Below are 18,812 nucleotides of genomic sequence, written 5' to 3'. Positions count from 1 at the left end.
GCGGTGGACAGGGGTCATCATGGGCACCCTGACTGGTCTGCGGCTATGCAGCCCCATACGCAACAAACTGCGATGCACTGTGTATTCTGACACCTTTCTATCAGAACCAGCATTAACTTCTTGATCAATTTGAGCTACAGTAGCTCATCTGTTCATTTGGGCCAGCCTTCGCTCCTCACGTGCATCAGTGAGCCTTGGCGGCCCATGACCCTGTCGCTGGTTCACCACTGTTCCTTCCTTGGACCACTTTTGATAGATACTGACCACTGCAGACCGGGAACACCCCACAAGAGCTGCAGTTTTGGAGATGCTCTGTCCCAGTCGTCTAGCCATCACAATTTGTCCCTTGTCAAACTCGCTCAAATCCTTACGCTTGCCCATTTTTCCTGTTTCTAACACATCAACTTTGAGGACAAGATGTTCAATTGCTGCCTAATATATCCCACCCACTAACAGGTGCCGTGATGAAGAGATAATTAGTGTTATTCACTTCACCTGTCAGTGCTCATAATGTTATGCCTGATCAGTGTATTTGTCCACTTTTAAAGTAATGAACTATTGCATAAGACCTTCAAAAATGTGATGATAATTTCAGATGTTTTGTAATGTTTGACAATAGAAGATGATTTTAAACTGTCAAACCTGTTACCATTACTTTGTAGAGTAAACAACTGAAACATGGATATTTACCTGTTGAATACGTAACTGTTTCTCAACACAATAAAATGTATTCAATAAGCCCAATTATAGGCATTGCAATTATGCTGCCTCATTGTGGACAAATTCTAAGGCAGCACAGCATTATCCTATCCACATGAAAAATGCTATTAAGGACACATCTCCTGTGTGAAGAGTTATTTGTGTGGCACACAGAGTTGCTATCTATGTAAAGTGCTCCAAGTTGATTACCAAATCCTTTTCTGTCAGGACCACTATCGTCAAAGATGAATGACAATTAGCACACAGTTTGGATTGGCGGTATGGGTCTGTTCTGGGCGAGAACTCCCTGCCCTTCAATGCAGCCTAGCATGGATAAGAGCAAGGAGAGCAGCGATAACCTCCCTAGGGTATTGTGATATCATTAATGCTCTTAATGACAATGATTTTAATGTAACAACATAATTCAAGAAAATGAGTCCGAAGGCCAAGTCCTGCCTGGATGGGAGGAGGAGCTGGGGATGGAGGAGGGTAATTAGCTCCTGAGCAACACTGCTGGTAATACTGAATGGATGCTGTCGAATTCCCATAGGTAGACGTGGATCAGCTGAAAGTCAGCTGATGCGATCATGACTAACATGACCTGCCAGAACTAATGCTACGCTAGATTTCTGTTGGGATGTTGCCTAAGAAGGCAGCTGCCTATTTAGGTAGTAGGCATTAAGGCAACTCATAGGTTTTGGAAAAGAGCTCTTTCTCTCCGCCTCTCATGCTCTCGTTACATCCATATATGTTTGACGTGTCAGGCTGATGTTAAATATTAATGCTTGTCTGAATAAAACAGCAGAGTTACGGCTCTTCCTTATTGTTCTGTTCTTTTTGTCCTCTGTGTATCTCTCATCTATTTTACTTTCCTCTCAGAATAAAGAAAGATCCATTCACCCCCTCAGAAATATACTCCCTGCCAGCCAACTTCTAACAGTCTCGCTTTTCTTCCCTTTTCCCTTTTTTATTCCATCAATCTCTCTTTCAGTCTTTGTCACACCATTTGTTCCCATCCTCTCCACCTTTTTTTATTCTCCCTCTCTCAGTCCTCTCATCACAGGTTTACTCGGATGAACACACTCATGCAGCATTTTTGCTTTCAATGTGGACAATCACAGCCAATCAGAGTATACTTGATTAGTATACGCTTATGTGAAGCAGAATTTTGGACCAATCAAAATTCACATTTACAAAACCAAAATAGAACAGTCAAAAATGGCCTGTCATAAATGATTTGCACAATAGCTTTTATCGCTTGTCACTTTATCATTTTGTGTTTTTATGTTTTTATTTATAGGAGAGGATAAGTAACAAGAAATATCGGGAAAAGAAGGAATAATGAAATCAAAAGCCAGACCCAAACCAAGGTTGTCTGACTTTCACAATGTGTCAGGTCACATCATGGATCGACTGGCTATTGGGAGGCCCTGGATCTGTCAACTTGCCGGCTGTCAAAACCAAATTTAGATATAAAGTAAATTCCCAAAGGTTTTTAAGAGAGGAAAAAATGCCAGCCATTTAAACCATAGTGACGGATGTATTCCTTTCCCGACGCCGACTGCCACATCCTACTTCTGTTGCTATCTGTCTGCACATGAGCACATGAAATCAATTCAGTCACATGATTCTGCTCACCTGCTAGAAGCCAAACATGATGGGGGATGGATGCTCAGTACAGTCCTGAAGGTAACACTTTATAATAAAGGTTAATATATGTTAACTTCAGTTAATGCATCATGAGCTAACAATGAACAATAAGCATTTATTATTATGTAAATGTATAAATATACTATTTTTAATGTTTGTTCACCATTGTGCATCTGCTTCACAAACAAAGAGGGTCAGTTCATCGCTAGATTTTTACAAAAGATTAACATGACAGTACATGCTAGTCGATGAGTTGAATTAACTCCACAACTTCTACATAAATGTATCCACTAACCATTCAGAAACGTCCAGTTTCATTCTAAAAGTTGTAACTTCTTCCTGAGTCTCTCCATCAGTATCGACTCCGGTTTGAACAATGTAAGGCTGAACACCGTTACTGACAATCCTCATTTTGGCTGCGTGAGATTCTCCAGCTTTGTTGTTGTTGAGCAACCAAAGTGCGAGCTGTTAAAGCTCCGCCCTCTTCTGGAAAGGGGGCCGGGAGCAGCAGCTCATTTACATTTAAAGGGACAAACTCAAAAACTGTGTATTTTTGCTCACACCCAAATAGGGGCAAATTTGACAAGCTATAATAAATGATCTGTAGGGTATTTTGAGCTGAAACTTCACAAACATATTCTAGGGACACCAGAGAATTATATTACATCTTGTGAAAAGGGGCATAATAGGTCCCCTTTAAAATAATACATTGCATATAATAAAAACATTACATTCTTTTAATTATATGTTTAAGTATTTAAGTATGTTCTTTTAAAGTACATTATTTATGTAATAAGTACTCTTTGGAGAAGTATGCTGAAGTGTACTTCTTTTTCATAAGGGAACAGGCAATAGTTAAATTTATGCCTAATTCCCGGTCTGTTTCTTTGTCCCAGTGCATCCCTGTAGTATGAACAACACCCATGTGTCAGACCACCCTCATGCATTTGAGCAGAAACTAGTTTTCACTGTATGTGTTGACAAAAGCTACATTCTCAACATGGTATTTCATTTTGGATAATGAAACAATTGTTCACATATATGCTTACATGCTCACTGGCTCGCACACTTCAAACGAACGGCTTCAGGCTTTATTTACAATTCACCATAAAATGAACAACAAGCGAGTTTAGATTAGTTACTCAGTCACAAACAGATATGATACACAAGCAACATGAAACGCTTCACCACAACTGTCTGGATTCGCTTTGTACTACAAAACCAGTTTGTCCAAACATATAATCAGCGAGGAGGGATGCGCTTGTTTTTGCGTGTGGCCTTTTCTTCCATCGACTTCTCTTTATTAAACTGTATGCTTGTGGTGTGTATGCAAAGCATATTTACACACATAAAAGGATATATGAGTGTCATTTGCACAACGATACTTTTCGTCTGCTCTCCAAAAGCAAAATCTCCCTAGGGTATTCATTAGTGAACACCCTATACCACACACACACACGGGCCTGTCACCGGATCACAGCTCGTGCGAAAATAGCTCCATTTGGACTATCTGTAGTTATAGCTGTCAGTACTATAGATCTGCCAGCCCGAGAGGAGACGCCTAATGTATAGCAGCCCCTAAAACTGCATATCACGAACATCAAATAGCTTCTCTGCTTTGTAGTTCAAGTTCAAGACCCGATAAGTGTTACGTCTCCGGCTCATCTCTCAGAACGGGTTCATTTACAGCAGATTTAATGATAGTGCATATCGAATATTCCTCCCAATGTTTAGTCTGCTTCATTCTCTCCCACCTCTCAGAGAAGAGAGAGAGAATGACGTCAGTATAAACACATTTCTTCCTTTATAATGACTTCGTATAGTCTTCAGACCCGTGTGTGTTTGTTTGAACTTATATGATTGTTTTGTCAGATGTGATGTGGCCCCGTCATTGCCCCTCCGCTACGGCGACCCGAGTTCGGCGGCTGGGCCGTGCCTTGTTTTTCACTGTGTGGGTGTGTGTGTCTGTGAGTGAGTGGGGGGGGGGGAGTCTGTGGCTGCTTTGGCAGGGCTGCGAGGCGTCAGCGCTTTGCCTCATGGGACGTCCTGGCAAAGTCACATACCCACAGCACATATACACACACAGACGCGCACACATTGACACAGATACAGACGCATACCCGCAGCTCTGCAGTCTAGATAATTAAAACCACACACACACACAGCAAAACACACCCCCATCTTCACTGTCACAGAATCGTTCTCCGTTTCTCTCCTTTAACATTACCATACACCACTGTTGGGGGTAACGCATTACAAGTAACTCGAGTTATGTAATCAGATTACTTTTTCAAGTAACTAGTCAAGTAATGCATTACTTTTGCAACAAATTATCTAAGTTACTTTTTCAAATGAGTAATGCAAGTTACTTTTTCACATTGCAAACATGTAATAATTAACTATATATAAATTACTTAAATATACTTTATGTATTTAATCTCACTTTATTAACTTTGCTGCTGACTTTCAATGATCTAATTCAACCATACTAACAAGCAAAAATTACTTTAGATTAGATTTAGAAATAAGAGTATTGAACCTCCTTCTTCTGTATCCTATTCTTCTTTAATTAACGCAATTAGTTACTTTTTTAGGGAGTAACGCAATATTGTAATGCATTACTTTTAAAAGTAACTTTCCCCAACACTGCCATACTCACGCTTTTCATTCTTATTTTATGTTTTTCACACCCATTGTGGCAAAATGGGTGCGTTTAGTGAGATGACAAAACCCAAATATCGCAAATGTGTGAATCCTCACAGATTTCCCAACATTCCAAGTTGTTGTTCAAGTTTGTTTGTGACTGGACAGTTGTAATTATCTCTAAATTAGCAACATCTGTGGTTCAATTAGCATTTTTGCATGTGAAGTGACTAAGTGCGTGCGTCTACGGCCCTGAGGGTTTAAAAAATGTTGTGTCTGTGTGTATTGTCTTTGCCTGTGAGTCTGTTTCTTGTGGAATCAGACTTTTCTGAAGTATTTTCCCATAAAACTCAAGCCCGGCTGTGGTTTCGAGCCTGCAGTTGCTTTTTTCCCTCTCTTTTTCTGTCATTCCGTCTTTCCACTTTTTTGCGCTGGGTAAAGTTTCATTCACAATTGCTCTGTGAATGCTTCTGGTCTTCCTCTGATGATCTGTCGCTTCGCAGAGGTGGGATTAGACCGATGGAGGGCGATGTGACCTCATACAAACACACACATACAGTACACGCTCAACGCAAACACGCTTGTTTTCTCAGGGGAATTGATGGTGGAGATCGAGACATATCGTCTCAAGCTGTGGTCGTGCTGGAAAAAACAAAATGAACACATAATTACTCCAAGATGGAGGATATCATTTTGATTTGCTGAATTGGGAAATATTTGGTGGATACATTAAGTTAAATCTAAATTATAGGCTTGAGAATAAGAGTGTTTAAGGAGAAATGGGTTCTTGTTTGGGTTGAGCTGAGGATGAATGGAGAGCGGGAAAACTCTCTTCCTGTGATTATAAAGAAAGGGAGCGAGAGAAGAGGAAAATAGAAGCGAAGAAAGTAGTTCTGTGTACTGTCTGACCAAGCATCTTTCCTTGCATGCGTATATGTTGGATTCAGATTGCATTTTGCCGGAGAATATGGGCTGTTTCTTCAACTAGGGGCACTTTTGGCTCTCTGGACTTGGAGAGAATAATACACACTTTTTATACTTTACTGTACACTAGCATATTTAATTCCATTTTGTCATTTTTTTTCTGAAACATCTAGGAAATTCCCACAGCAGTTTCATTTCCATTACATCTCAAATTATGTAGTTTAATACTATTCTGTAGTGAACATTTTAGGAATAAAATGGCTGACCCATTTGTCTTACTAAGGCTGATTTGCATAATTTGACAAAATTACAGATTGAATATATGATATCTCTCTTTATTTTGTCTATATTTGTCACACATCACACCTCATATTTCATCTCACTGATGTTGTTGTCTTCATGCTAACCAAGTACACTAACCTAAAAAAAAATACTTTTTCATATAATGTAATATTACAGAAAACAAATTATTCTGTGTGATAGAAATTACATCACAACTGTGGGATCACTTTTTCAGAAATACAACACACAAATACAATATATTAAAATCATGTATGATTAATTCATTCTTAGTTTAAATTATCTTTCATACTGTTCAAAAGTTGGGGTCAGTAAGATGTTTTTTTAAAGAAATTAAAACTTTTATTCATCAAGGATACATTAAATTGATCAAAAGTGACAAAACATTTATAATGATACAAAATATTTCTATTTCAAATATATGCTGTTCTTTTGAACTTTTTATTCATCAAAGAATCCTGAAAATAATATATAAAACTTAACTTATAATTAAAACTTTATAAACTATAATCACTGGCTTCCGGCAACTGCTGTACGCGTTTACGAGAGATGTGGTTTTCGCAAGAGACTTTTTTCTATTTCCACCTAAGTTTACATCATACGTCACCCTTCCGCCAGAACTCAACTCTCGTGAATGCGTGTACCGTTGCCGGAAGCCAGTGAAGTTTTAAATATGGATATTTTTCTTACAAAAACACATCACATCACTTCAGAATCCCTTTATTAACCCGTTACTTTTATGATGGATTGGAGCTTCAAAATTTAGGCACTATTCAGTGCCATTACAAAGCTAGGAAGAGCCAGTATATTATTTAATATAACTCTGATTGTGTTCAGCTGAAAGAAGATAGTCATATACACCTAGTATGGCTTAAGGGTGAATAAATTATGGGATCGTTTTCATTTTTGGGTGAACTATTCCTTTAAGTGCTCATGTATTGTACTGTACTGTATGTGTCCGACCATCAGAGTGACACTCATTTGTCCCCACCTCTCGTTCCTAATGACACATGTTATTGTAGCATCTGGTATCAGCTGCGACATGAATCACAGGCCTGTGTGACTATATGTACAGTGTGATATACAGTACTAAGACACACTAGGTCTGTATAGTGTATATCTTTTCACAAAAACATCACATTAGAGAGAAAGAGGCACAGGTGAGTCAGGAAACTGGGTACAGAAGTACAGAAGACAGATAACAGAAGAGAGAGAGAGAGAGAATCAGACAGGGAATATGTGTATATTTCAAGCGGATGTACATTTCCTCAGTATGAGCATGTGTGTAGCACATGGCCGTTTTGCTCTGTGATGATGGGCCAACATAAATCAGCCCACTTCCTGTGGACAGCACTCTTAGGGTCTGCCACTTCCTGTCCTTACTGAAAAAGATCCAAGCTCAGTTCTGTTATTTTTAGACTGAAGCTTCTGTCAAAGTCAGGTGCTCTACTGAGACCCTTGAACTGCACAATGTCATGAATAAGAGCAGCGCATGAGTGTGTTAGAAACAGGGATGCTGTACTATAGTGGATCAGAGTACTTTCGTCCATCCTGTTACTGTTTGTTTTGGTGTTGCTGTAAATGACAATGTACAGTGTTTGCTGCACACAGGGACAGTAGGAGCTGCTGGCTTTCGTAAAAGTTCATAAGTGATTTTAGCCATTTGCTTCAACTTCAAACATACACCTCTGTCTAAAACCCTGTCCTTCAAAGACATGTCAGTAAGCAAACTTGCCTGCACAAAATAGCCAGATAGCCAGAAATTGTTTCTGATTGGCTAAAGCTTGGGCTGCTCCCCTGACTGACGACTGACTGAGTCAATGGGAACCGAAACTGTTTCAAATATCTTCTTTTATGTTCCACTGAAGGAAAGAAAGTCATACATGTTTGGAACTACATAACTGTGAGTAAATGAGACAGAACTTTTTGAGTGAACTTAGAATAATTTCTTTTTGAAGCACTTGACAGGCAAATTCCCATGTCCGTAATTATGTTTTCTTAACTTCATTTTGAAATAATATATTTCTAAATTATCCATCTGGAGTATTAGTATAATCATTTACTTATTATCCTCGACATAAAATACAATTTAGTGTGTAGAACAATTAAATAAGTTTATGTGCCTCAAACTCCAGTCCACCCTGTTACATTCATGCCATTTGCCATTTACAATCTTAAAAGTATGCCCTAAATCACATGACTTGCTATAATTGACATCATTTCCTTCGGGGGAAAGCAAATCCAAGAACAAAGTAAGAATAAACTTTTGTCTTTTTTCCTAATTTTTAGAAGATTTACACAGTAATAGCTTAAAGGGTTAGTTCACCCAAAAATGAAAATTCTGTCATTAATTACTCACCCTCATGCCGTTCCACACCTGTAAGATTGTTAATCTTCGGAACACAAATTAAGATATTTTTGTTGAAATCCGATGGCTTAGTGAGGCCTCCATAGCCAGCAATGACATTTTCTCTCTCAAGATCCATTAATGTACTAAAAAACATATTTAAATCAGTTCATGTGAGTACAGTGGTTCAATATTAATATTAATTATCGACGAGAATATTTTTGGTGCGCCAAAATAACGACTTATATAGTGATGGACCGATTTCAAAATACTGCTTCAGGAAGCTTCGGAGCGTTATGAATCAGCGTATCGAATCATGATTCGGATCGCGTGTCAAACTGCCAAACTGCTGAAATCATGTGACTTTGGCGCTCCGAATCGCTGATTCGATACGCTGATTCATAACCGGATTTCAACAAAAACATCTTAATTTGTGTTCCGAAGATTAACGAAGGTCTTACGGGTGTGGAATGGCAAAATGAAATAAAATTATTTTCATTTTTGGGTGAACTAACCCTTTAAAACATAGCATGTCCAGTCTGTTGTGTCAATATGTACTGGACATGGAAATGTTTGTGTATTGTTTTTTATTTTATAAATTACTAAAATTCTTCCTGAATGTTAATCTTCTGCTTTTGTTCTTTCCTTCATTAGCTTAAAATGGCCACCCTGTTAAGGTCCACTCTGTTACAATTTGCATTGTAAAAATGTCATGTAACAGGGTGGTGAAACTTGAAATATTTTGTCAGGATTATTAAATTACACTAGCCTGAGCTTGACCAGTGTGTTTAAGATTGACAGACATTTTCTCCCTCTGACAATACTATTTTTTTTTAAGTAGCAACAAACCTGCTCAGTCCAAAATCCACCAAACTGTAGAAATGACCCATTTCACACTTTCATTCATCACATTTGCTGAATATGGCACTGATATATGTAAATGTAGGCTTTCATAATGTGCTCACGGTTGTGATTTCACACGTTTTTGCAGTTTAGCCTGGGTGACCTGAGAAGAAAGTTTTGCATTAGAATGTCTAGATAGTACTGTAAACTTTTGTATTTTAAAAAGAGCAAAGAAAATGCTGTTTTCCATGATGTGCAGTCCTTAACGTTCTATAAAATGTCTCTTATAGTTATACAACAAATCCCTACACTGAATACTGAGCATATTTTCATAATCTCCTGCTGGTTCATGTACCCCTCCATTCTCATTCACCGCTTTATATGGCTGTACAATTTGCGGTGAGAGAAACAAACATCTACAGCCATCAATAACTCAGCTCTTCCTGAAAAGTCCACATATTCTGTGACAGAAGTATTTCAATCAAATTCCAGAGGCCAAGTAGTAATTATCCAGCATTCCATGGCATTTTGTGGCTGGCCAGCAAGTTAGTGTCCCTCCAATTAGTGCCTCTCCTGTTCCTCAGTGCTGTTCACAGCAATTCAAGGTTTAGCTGGAGGAGTGGACGCACAAACACAGTGCTGTGGTGCGCAGTGGTATGTGTGTGTGTGCATGTGTTTGTGTGTTTCAGCACTTCTCTGACTTTACAAGCTTTACCACAACCTTGGAGCTCCCACAACAACAGCTCTTATGGCCCCTATAAAGATCCTCTTGCATTTTACCCTGCAAACCCACCGAAAGTGCTCATTCCAGTAATCACTAAAGGTAACATCTATATGAAAATGTTTTAAACACACTACCAGTCAACCTGACAATTTCTCTGTCTGTATATTTATCTATTGAAGACAACTGGATTTTTTCAAAGAACTTTGACCTTTACAGTTGTGGACTATATATTAGGGGTACACGTATTCACCCTGAACCCTCACAGTACGGACGTCACGGTTCAGTGCATACAGTCAGATGACGAATACAGTCAGTCACAGGCGATTCGCACACCAGTCCAGAAGGGGGCGCGTGTGGTAATGCAGCGCTGTTTGCTACCGCGCCACAACAGGAAAAAGCACAGAAGAACAAGAAAAGACGATCTATGCATAGATATGTTTACATGTAATCTCTCAACCAGTGTTTCAAACGCGGAAAGACATCAATAAAACAGCTTGAGAATAATATCTCACATAGCATAACATTTACCTCAGGCAAGTCATTCAGTGTCCACAGCATGTTAGTTCACTACAGAAATGAACTCTAGAGAGGAGCATTTCACTAAATATATGCACTATATTAGCTTATATATTCATTATATATAATTATATATATACCGAGGTACGTACCGAATCGTCATGTTTATGTAGCTTTACACCTCTAATATATATATAGTTTAAATTTTGACACTCATTTTATCACAAATACTTGTTTGTGATTTTCTAAAATAACGCAGGCCTCAAGTGCTAGACAGGATCTGTCACGGTGAGCAAGCTAAATTAATATTCATTGTCACAGCTAAAGAACATGATGCATTTGCAGCTCTTTCTTAATGTGTTCTTGTAAAGTTCATCTCTATTTTTGCATAAGGTAAGTGGGGTATGTGGAAATGTTGCATTCTAGTCAAAGAATTTGACGTCTCATTCCTGTGTAATGAGTTTAAGCATGGTCTGTTGCCTGACCTTTGACCAGACACAGGCCTAATCCACTGACCCAGAGTCACACATCTCTACACAGACTTCTCTCATCCAGATCATCTCTGACAGAAAGGAACGGCGACATCTCTGGAGGTCCCTGAGTCTTGACCTTTGACCTTTCCTATCTGGGGCTTAAACCCTGATTTACAGTCACAGCTCAGCTCTCATGACTGACCCCTAAACCCTGAGCCCTCATAAAGAGAAAGTAGAGAGTATGAACTGTTCAGTTTCAGTTACAGAGGTTCATTGCTTGCCACACAGAGAGAGAGAGAGAAAAAAAAAAAGACTTTTACATTGCTGCCGTCTCCTGTATGATTCAGCTCAGAGTACAACATTCACTGAATATGTGCGATCTCGTTCAGCCAAAACTAAGAATGCAGAAATGCAAACTAGAGACCTGCGGCTGGCTTTCTCTTGCCATGCTTTGGGGGGTTGGGCAAAGGAATCACGGATTGACTGAGGTGGAGATGTGCCAGACGGGCAGATGTTGGCTAAAGGGGTTCAGCAACGGAAATCCCCCTTATCCAAGCCAGTGTGCCAACCTGCGGCCTCACTACTGATGAAATACACACCCACTGCTACATACTCCCAAATAAATCACTGCATGAGTGCATTTTACTAACTGCCATTATTTAATGATTCCTGAATGCTCTCTGAATGCTTTGTGTGTTTAAATCATAGTAAATGTGTTAAAGTCTCAATGACATGAAGCTTATTTGTGTTCTTAATTTTTTCAAAAATACAGAAAAAATGACTAAAATACATCTTGAATTAAATCATTGAAATCAAAACTTTATTAACTAACACTTTTAGTGTTCTTGTTACTCATTACATGTAGTTTCTACAGTAATAACTATAAATTATGCATAATTACATGCAACTAACCCTAATCCTAACCTTATAGTAAGTCCGTGTAGTTAATTAATATTACTCAGTACTTAAAGCTGCAGTCTGTAAGTTTTGCCTCTTTGCCGCCATCACTGTTTGAAACCTGCAACTGCAGTTATTTGCAGAATTATCATTTCTTTATCTTTATCAGAATTATCTTTACGTGGGTTGTGCCTTGGCACGGCTCCTCAGTGCGGATGAATCTAATGTTTGCAGTCAGTCACTGCACCGGTGTGGATACTGTACTTCAGTGGTACCACTTTTAGCATAGCTTAGCATAGTTCATTGAATCTGATTAGACCGTTAGCATCTCGCTCAGGAAGATGCACAGGGAGCGTGCCTTGCAACCATGGAGACATTTGTGAGAGACGCTGCACAATATCATTGCGCCTGCTGCACCCATGGTACGGCAGCAAAGTTCCTTGATTATTACGCCGGAATGAGAGTATAGTTCCTAGCCACATCGGCCTAGAAAATCACAACTTTTCATTTTCCGTCGGTCTTAGTGCACGATATAACTACAGAAGAGTCAAGTTTTAAATAGGAAAAATATTGAGACTCTTTGGTCATTTTTGAGCGAGATGCTAACGGTCTAATCAGATTCAATGAACTATGCTAAGCTATGCTAAAAGTGGTACCGCCAGACCCGGAGATCGGCTGAATGGATTCGAAAACAGTAAAACTCAACTGTTTAACCCTAGGGGAGTTGGAAAATGAGCCTATTTTCAAAAAAAGTGGAGTGTTCCTTTAAGTGTGTATTAGAGTTACCTGTAGATTTCAATTTCTGTAGCCACTCCGTCCGCAGTCCGAAGTCTTTTGCTTTTGACTACGGGTGAATCTCCAGTTGTCACTGATGATTGTCATTTGGACCTTTCTGGATTACAATCCGCCATCAAAATGATAAGTTTAATTATTGCTGCTGCTGTGAGAAAAGGCTATGAATGATCCATCACCTGCAGCATTCTCACATACCATATAGCTACTAGCTGGGACTCCTTCTTCATGTAAACAGACGTGTCGTAATGACACAAAGACAAACGGCGACATGCTCGAATTTCCCGTGAAAACCCACCAGTACCACCCAAATTAGAAAACATTATTACAACATTATATTATTATATTACAAGCTTACGGTTGTGAATCGGGCTAAGGTAAGGAGATCAGTTTTGAACACTGGCTGGTTATGTACTTGCTCAAATTGATTTGGATTATTTTAACCAAAAAAGTTACGGACTGCAGCTTTAAATGTATAATTACACTGTAATCTCTTAAAATATCAGATAATTTGTAATATATTTATTTAATATTTATTTAAACTTAATACTTTGTATTTAAATGAATTAATAGTGATATTCAATATGTTGTTACGTTTTATGGTTTCACCACGTGTATGACTTTTAAAGTCATTCCATTTAAACTTTCCTTGAAAATACATCTTACTAAGATGTAAGAAAGACAGTAAATCTTTACTTGGCCATGTATTTAAAACTACATTTTACCTTTTCTTTATCATGGACTTGTAATTTACAAATTTTCACTAGTAACTCCTCTATAGTCAATATTGATAAAGGAAACCTTCTCCTTATCATATAATTATGTGCTTATAGAAAACACATTAGCATGTTATATAATTCAGCTACTTAAAGTAATTACTGTAATCTATTTCAAAGCATTTGTCCGATAGCAGAGGGAATGAGTTGTGAATGGTGCGTCTGTGTGTGTGTGTGTGTGTGTGTGTGTGTTTGTGAGTGTGTGGTTTTATACAGATGTCAGAATGATGCATCATCCATCTCCCCACTAAAAAGAGTCTCCACAGATAGAAAGACAGCCAGTGAAGCCACACACACTCACACACACACACACACACTCTCTCTCCTACAAATGTACACACAAGAGCACATATGAAGGAGTTTTATTTCCCTTTTTTCTCGAGCCTTTCATCACATTCTCCATATGTAACTAATTCAAAGTATCATCTCTGTGCAGTTTCTCTCTCACTTTCTCTCACTCTGTCCCTCTGAAGTGGAAAATCTGAAGTAATTGCTTTCTGAATTAAAGAGTGAAGTCTGAGAGAAATACAAGCCGTCATTTATTTTTGCTTTCTCTCTCTCTTCCTCTCAAGTACAGAGAGAGGATTGTGTGAATGTACGTCCGTCTGACTGCGCCGCTGGATGTACCCCGCTCGCACTCTTACCTCAGATTAAACGTTTCTGCATGTGTGTGCGTCGCGGAAATCTCACCCTTTTGCCCTGAAATCATCATTCACACACATACAGTAAGCACACACACACATGCGGCTGGAGGCGATGGAGCTCTCCAGGTCCTCGCTGGCAGCTCAGAACAGAAAACTCGTTTGGAAACATGTAATTGGATGGCTTGTGGATGACTGTCGAGGAAACGATTGTGTGGGAGCGTAATTGAGCAGACTACATTCTGTATCGCTACGGCTGACATAACAAGGCCTCAAGTTCAGGGTACTAACTTGACCTGTGCCTCCAGGGACCAATCATATCTCTGAATAAGAAAGATACTGCAGTGCAGTCAGTGAGAGAGAGAGAGTTAGAATGATTATATCTCCAGATGATGCTGATTCTTGAGACGAGGGACATTTCTCACGTGACAATATCAGACTACTTTTTTTAAGTACAATGAGTAAGGTATAATGTTATATCCAAGTTAAAAAAGTTAAAGGATTAGTTTAGTTCAGAATTCAAATTTCCTGATAATTTACTCACCCCCATGTCATCCAAGATGTTTATGTCTTTCTTTCTTCAGTCGAAATTAAGGTTTTTGAGGAAAACATTTCAGGATTTTTCTCCATATAGTGGACTTCATTGGGGTACAACAGGTTGCAGTTTCAATGCAGCTTCAAAGGGCTCTACATGATCCCAGCCGAGGAATAAGGGTCTTATCTAGCGAAACGATTGGTCATTTTCTAAAAAAAAAAAAAAAAAAATTACATACTTTTTAACCACAAATGCTCATCTTGCACTGCTCTGCAATGCGCCACGCATTAAGTAATCACATTGGAAAGGTCACGCGTGACGTAGGCATAAGTACCGCAGTAGGGTGAAAAAAACTCCATTTCGTTTTCTCCTCCAACTTCAAAATCGTCCAACATCGTTGTTTTACCTTTTTTTTTTTTTTTGTAAAGGCCGTTTGACTTAGTCTTTGTACGTTCCCTTTGTAGACACTGGATCGGTACGTCCGCCTACATCACAACCTTTCCAATGTGATTACGTTATGCGTCGCAGAGCAGTGCAAGATGAGCATTTGTGGCTAAAAAGTATAAAATGTTATTTTTTTTTAGAAAACAACTGATCGTTTCGCTAGATAAGACCCTTATTCCTCGTCTGTGATCGTGTAGAGACCTTTGAAACTGCAATTTGGACCTTCAACCTGTTGGTAACTGTTGAAGTCCACTATATGGAGAAAAATCCTGGAATGTTTTCCTCAAAAACCTTAATTTCTTTTCGACTGAAGAAAGAAAGACATAAACATCTTGGATGACATGGGGGTGAGTAAAGTATCAAGAAATTTTAATTCTGAAGTGAACTAATCCTTTAATTTCAGTCTGTTCCTCACATAAAACCGTAGTATGGCTTCAAAGACTTGTAATATAGTATATGAGTCATAGGGATCTTTTTATGATACTATGATGTTTTCTGTTTTGTGTCCTTTTTGAAGCCAGAAACTTCAATCCTCATTCGTTGTAAATGCACAGAAAAGAGTTCTTCAAAAATCCATTTGATGGTATATAAGCTTTCACATACTTCACTTGTAATACCAGGCTGTAATTTTTATTTGAAAATCAATGAAAATGTACACTACCACTGAAAAGTTTGGGGTCAGTTAGATTTTTGTAAGAAGTCTGTTATGCTCACCAAGGCTACATTTATTTTAACAAAAATACAGTAAAATAATGTTACAATTTTAAATAACTATTTTCTTTTTTAATATATTTTAAAATATTATTTATTCCTATGATCAAAGCTGAATTGTCAGCATCATTACTCCAGTATTCAGTGTCACATGATCTTTCAGAAATCATTCTATTTTCTGAAATATCGACATACCAACAAACTGACACAGAAGTGGCAAAATAGACCTAAATCGACACATTTTTATTTCATATACATTATTACTATTATTATTATTATTATTATTATATAATATGGTTAAACACTTGTTTTTTTAAGGTATAGTCTGAGCTTATTTCAGCATTGATTTATAAGTGATTTTCTTAACCTATTTCAACCATTTTACATTTAATAATTGTCTCACTGTTGAAACATCAACTGACATTACTTCAACCATATTTCAACGTTGAATTTCAGTCATGTGTTGACTGGGCTTCAACCGTTTAGCATTCAATGTTGTATCAACGTTGTTTCACCGTTGAAACAACTACTGACCTTATTTCAACCACATTTCAACGTTGAAGGTCGGTCATGTGCCGGCTGGGTCTAATATGCTGATTTGTTGCTCAAGAAACATTTCTTATTAATAAAACAAACAAAAAAAAACAAAAAAAACAAAAAACAGTTGTGTTGCTTAATATTTTTCTGGAAACTGTGATAAATTTTTTTGTAATATTACTCATGCCTTTACTTGTATTTATTTTTTTTATCAATTTAATGCTTCATTGACAAATAAAAACATTAATTTCTTGCAAAGGTACTCTATATATCTTTTTTGTTTGTTTAAAATTAACAAAATTTAAATAATGAGTCATTATATCATCAATTCTTCTTCTAAAATGTGTTTTTGTTTTACCCTGATTCACTATGGTAAGCCTATTATTTGTGTTTACATTTTAGACCTGTCGGGGTGGTTTTCGCTGAAAATTCCGTACATGCGTCACTCACCCGTGCGCGTCTCGTCATATCCGTAAATAGAGAAAAGATGTTCCGGCTACTTTGACGCGTGTATGGTGTGAGAGTGTCGTATGGTAGTTGTCACAACGAGCGAAAAAGGATGACAGGGAGCAGCGAAATCTCAAACCTCCCTGAGAATCACCCGCTTAAAAAATTCTGAACAGAGGAGAGTCTGCTGGCAAAAAGAGAATGCGACAGAGCTCGTTATAAAACGAAAATCAACATTGGCTTTGCTGTTTGGAGTTGGTGAGAACTGAGGGCTTTGAAATGTTGTAAAAGCGACGCGGAGATGGCGTTTTTATTACTCAACAGGTGAGTAAGGTCTTTTAATGAATAGATAAATTGACATATGTAGCTCTCTAACAGAATTCATTGTAAATGGTCATTGTGAAGGGTCATTTTATTATGGTTGTTGAAGCGCTGCAATGTAATTTATTTTCAAAGTAGTACCGTGTCTTAATGGGTAAAGTTACAGTAACCTCTTCAGCTAGTCAGCTTGAGATCCTTTCCATCGAAACTGGTTATATCTTTTAAGCCTATTAGGAATTTTTTATGAGCAGCAGCATAATCTTTCTCTCTCTCTCTCTCTCTCTCTCTCTCTCTCTCTTTTGTTATGAGAGAGAACCGTATTCATCCGCATAGTCACGCAGAGCCGAAGCACAATTTTTTTCCGCAAAATTTTGTTTTTTTCAACCGCTTAAAGGGCCAAAAGTTACGTGTAAAAAGAGAAAAATCTTATTGACTGCAAACTTGTGAATGGTAGTGTACATTTAAAAAAGTCCATATGTATTCCCCTTGGGGTCCACATTTTAAATGACATATGGGTGATGATTTTGGATGAATTTTAATCGTTTAAGTGTTACTTTCAATAAATAGTAGTAAAATGTTACCTGATTGGTTACTTTTCATAATGAGTACTGCTGTATACTTTTAATAGCATGCCACAGTGTGACATTTACATTAGACATAGACTTACATCACATTTCAGGTACGCATTTAATCATTTCTTGCATTCATTATGAATCAAACCCATGATCTTGGTGTTGCCAGCACTGTATCCTCGACTATTTGAACTCAGCTGGCACACACATCCATACAAAAAAACAACTGCCACCTCTCTGCCTTTCATCCTTTACTCAGCTACTAACTTAAAAAAATATTTGCTATGTTCAGAAAATATATACATTTGTTATTTTAAAAAAGAATAATACGGTAAGGCCGTTAAAGGCCATATAAACTATCCCATTCTATGGCACAAAAAGGAAGTTGCTGGGAAATGAAATTGATGGCCTGCTATACTTGCGGTAAAATCGCATTCGCCTCTGCTTGTGTCCAGCTGGTCAGTATGTGGTGAGAGACATACGAAACGCTCGCTTCTAATCTGGGCATCTCAACACAAACACCACAAGATGAGTCCAAAACTGCTCTGGTTTCATGTTGCTTCCGTTTCCTTGCAAACTTACCATGGACCAGAAAGAAAGGCCTTAACAACAGCGCACACAAACCACAATTACAATCTAGGAGATCTTCATAGTCAGGATGCAGAAACGAAGTGAGTTTTGTGTAGTGGTTAGGAAAGAAACACAGAAAGAAAAGGGAAGGATGGGATGATGAGGACAGATTTTTAAAGTGATGAGGAGATCATTCCGGTCTTATCTTGACCTGTCACATCACACAAGTGAGTGATGTAGTGCTTGGCCATGTCCATATGTCAGTGAGAGGGATCCCTTCTCTTATCAGCTCTATCTTCAAACAGCATGTGGTGTGGGTTTGTGTGCTTTTTGAAAGCGAGTGTGTGTGTCATTTCATCATGCAGTCCTTGTGCTTGTATGATAACACACTCACTGCCAGGGTCCATGCTGTTTGGAGTTATTGTGTGTCATTGTGTGTTTAATGATGCA

At 38.2% G+C, this 18,812-nt stretch overlaps 1 protein-coding gene across 1 annotated transcript in view; it reads left to right on the top strand.

The window, feature by feature from the left end:
- The first annotated feature begins 16,947 nt into the window (after nucleotides 1-16,947).
- Nucleotides 16,948-18,812, top strand: part of foxi2 (forkhead box I2) — a 42,471-nt gene continuing 40,606 nt past the window's right edge. Inside the window, exon 1 of the mRNA XM_051918222.1 lies at nucleotides 16,948-17,223. The gene's annotated coding sequence lies outside the window, so the exon portion shown is untranslated. The remainder of the gene's footprint in view (nucleotides 17,224-18,812) is intronic.

This window comes from Ctenopharyngodon idella, chromosome 13 (assembly GCF_019924925.1).
Source record: "Ctenopharyngodon idella isolate HZGC_01 chromosome 13, HZGC01, whole genome shotgun sequence".
Classification (NCBI taxonomy): domain Eukaryota; kingdom Metazoa; phylum Chordata; class Actinopteri; order Cypriniformes; family Xenocyprididae; genus Ctenopharyngodon; species Ctenopharyngodon idella.
Note: the sequence above shows the minus strand (reverse complement) of the source record. Positions and strands in the feature narration are given on the sequence as shown.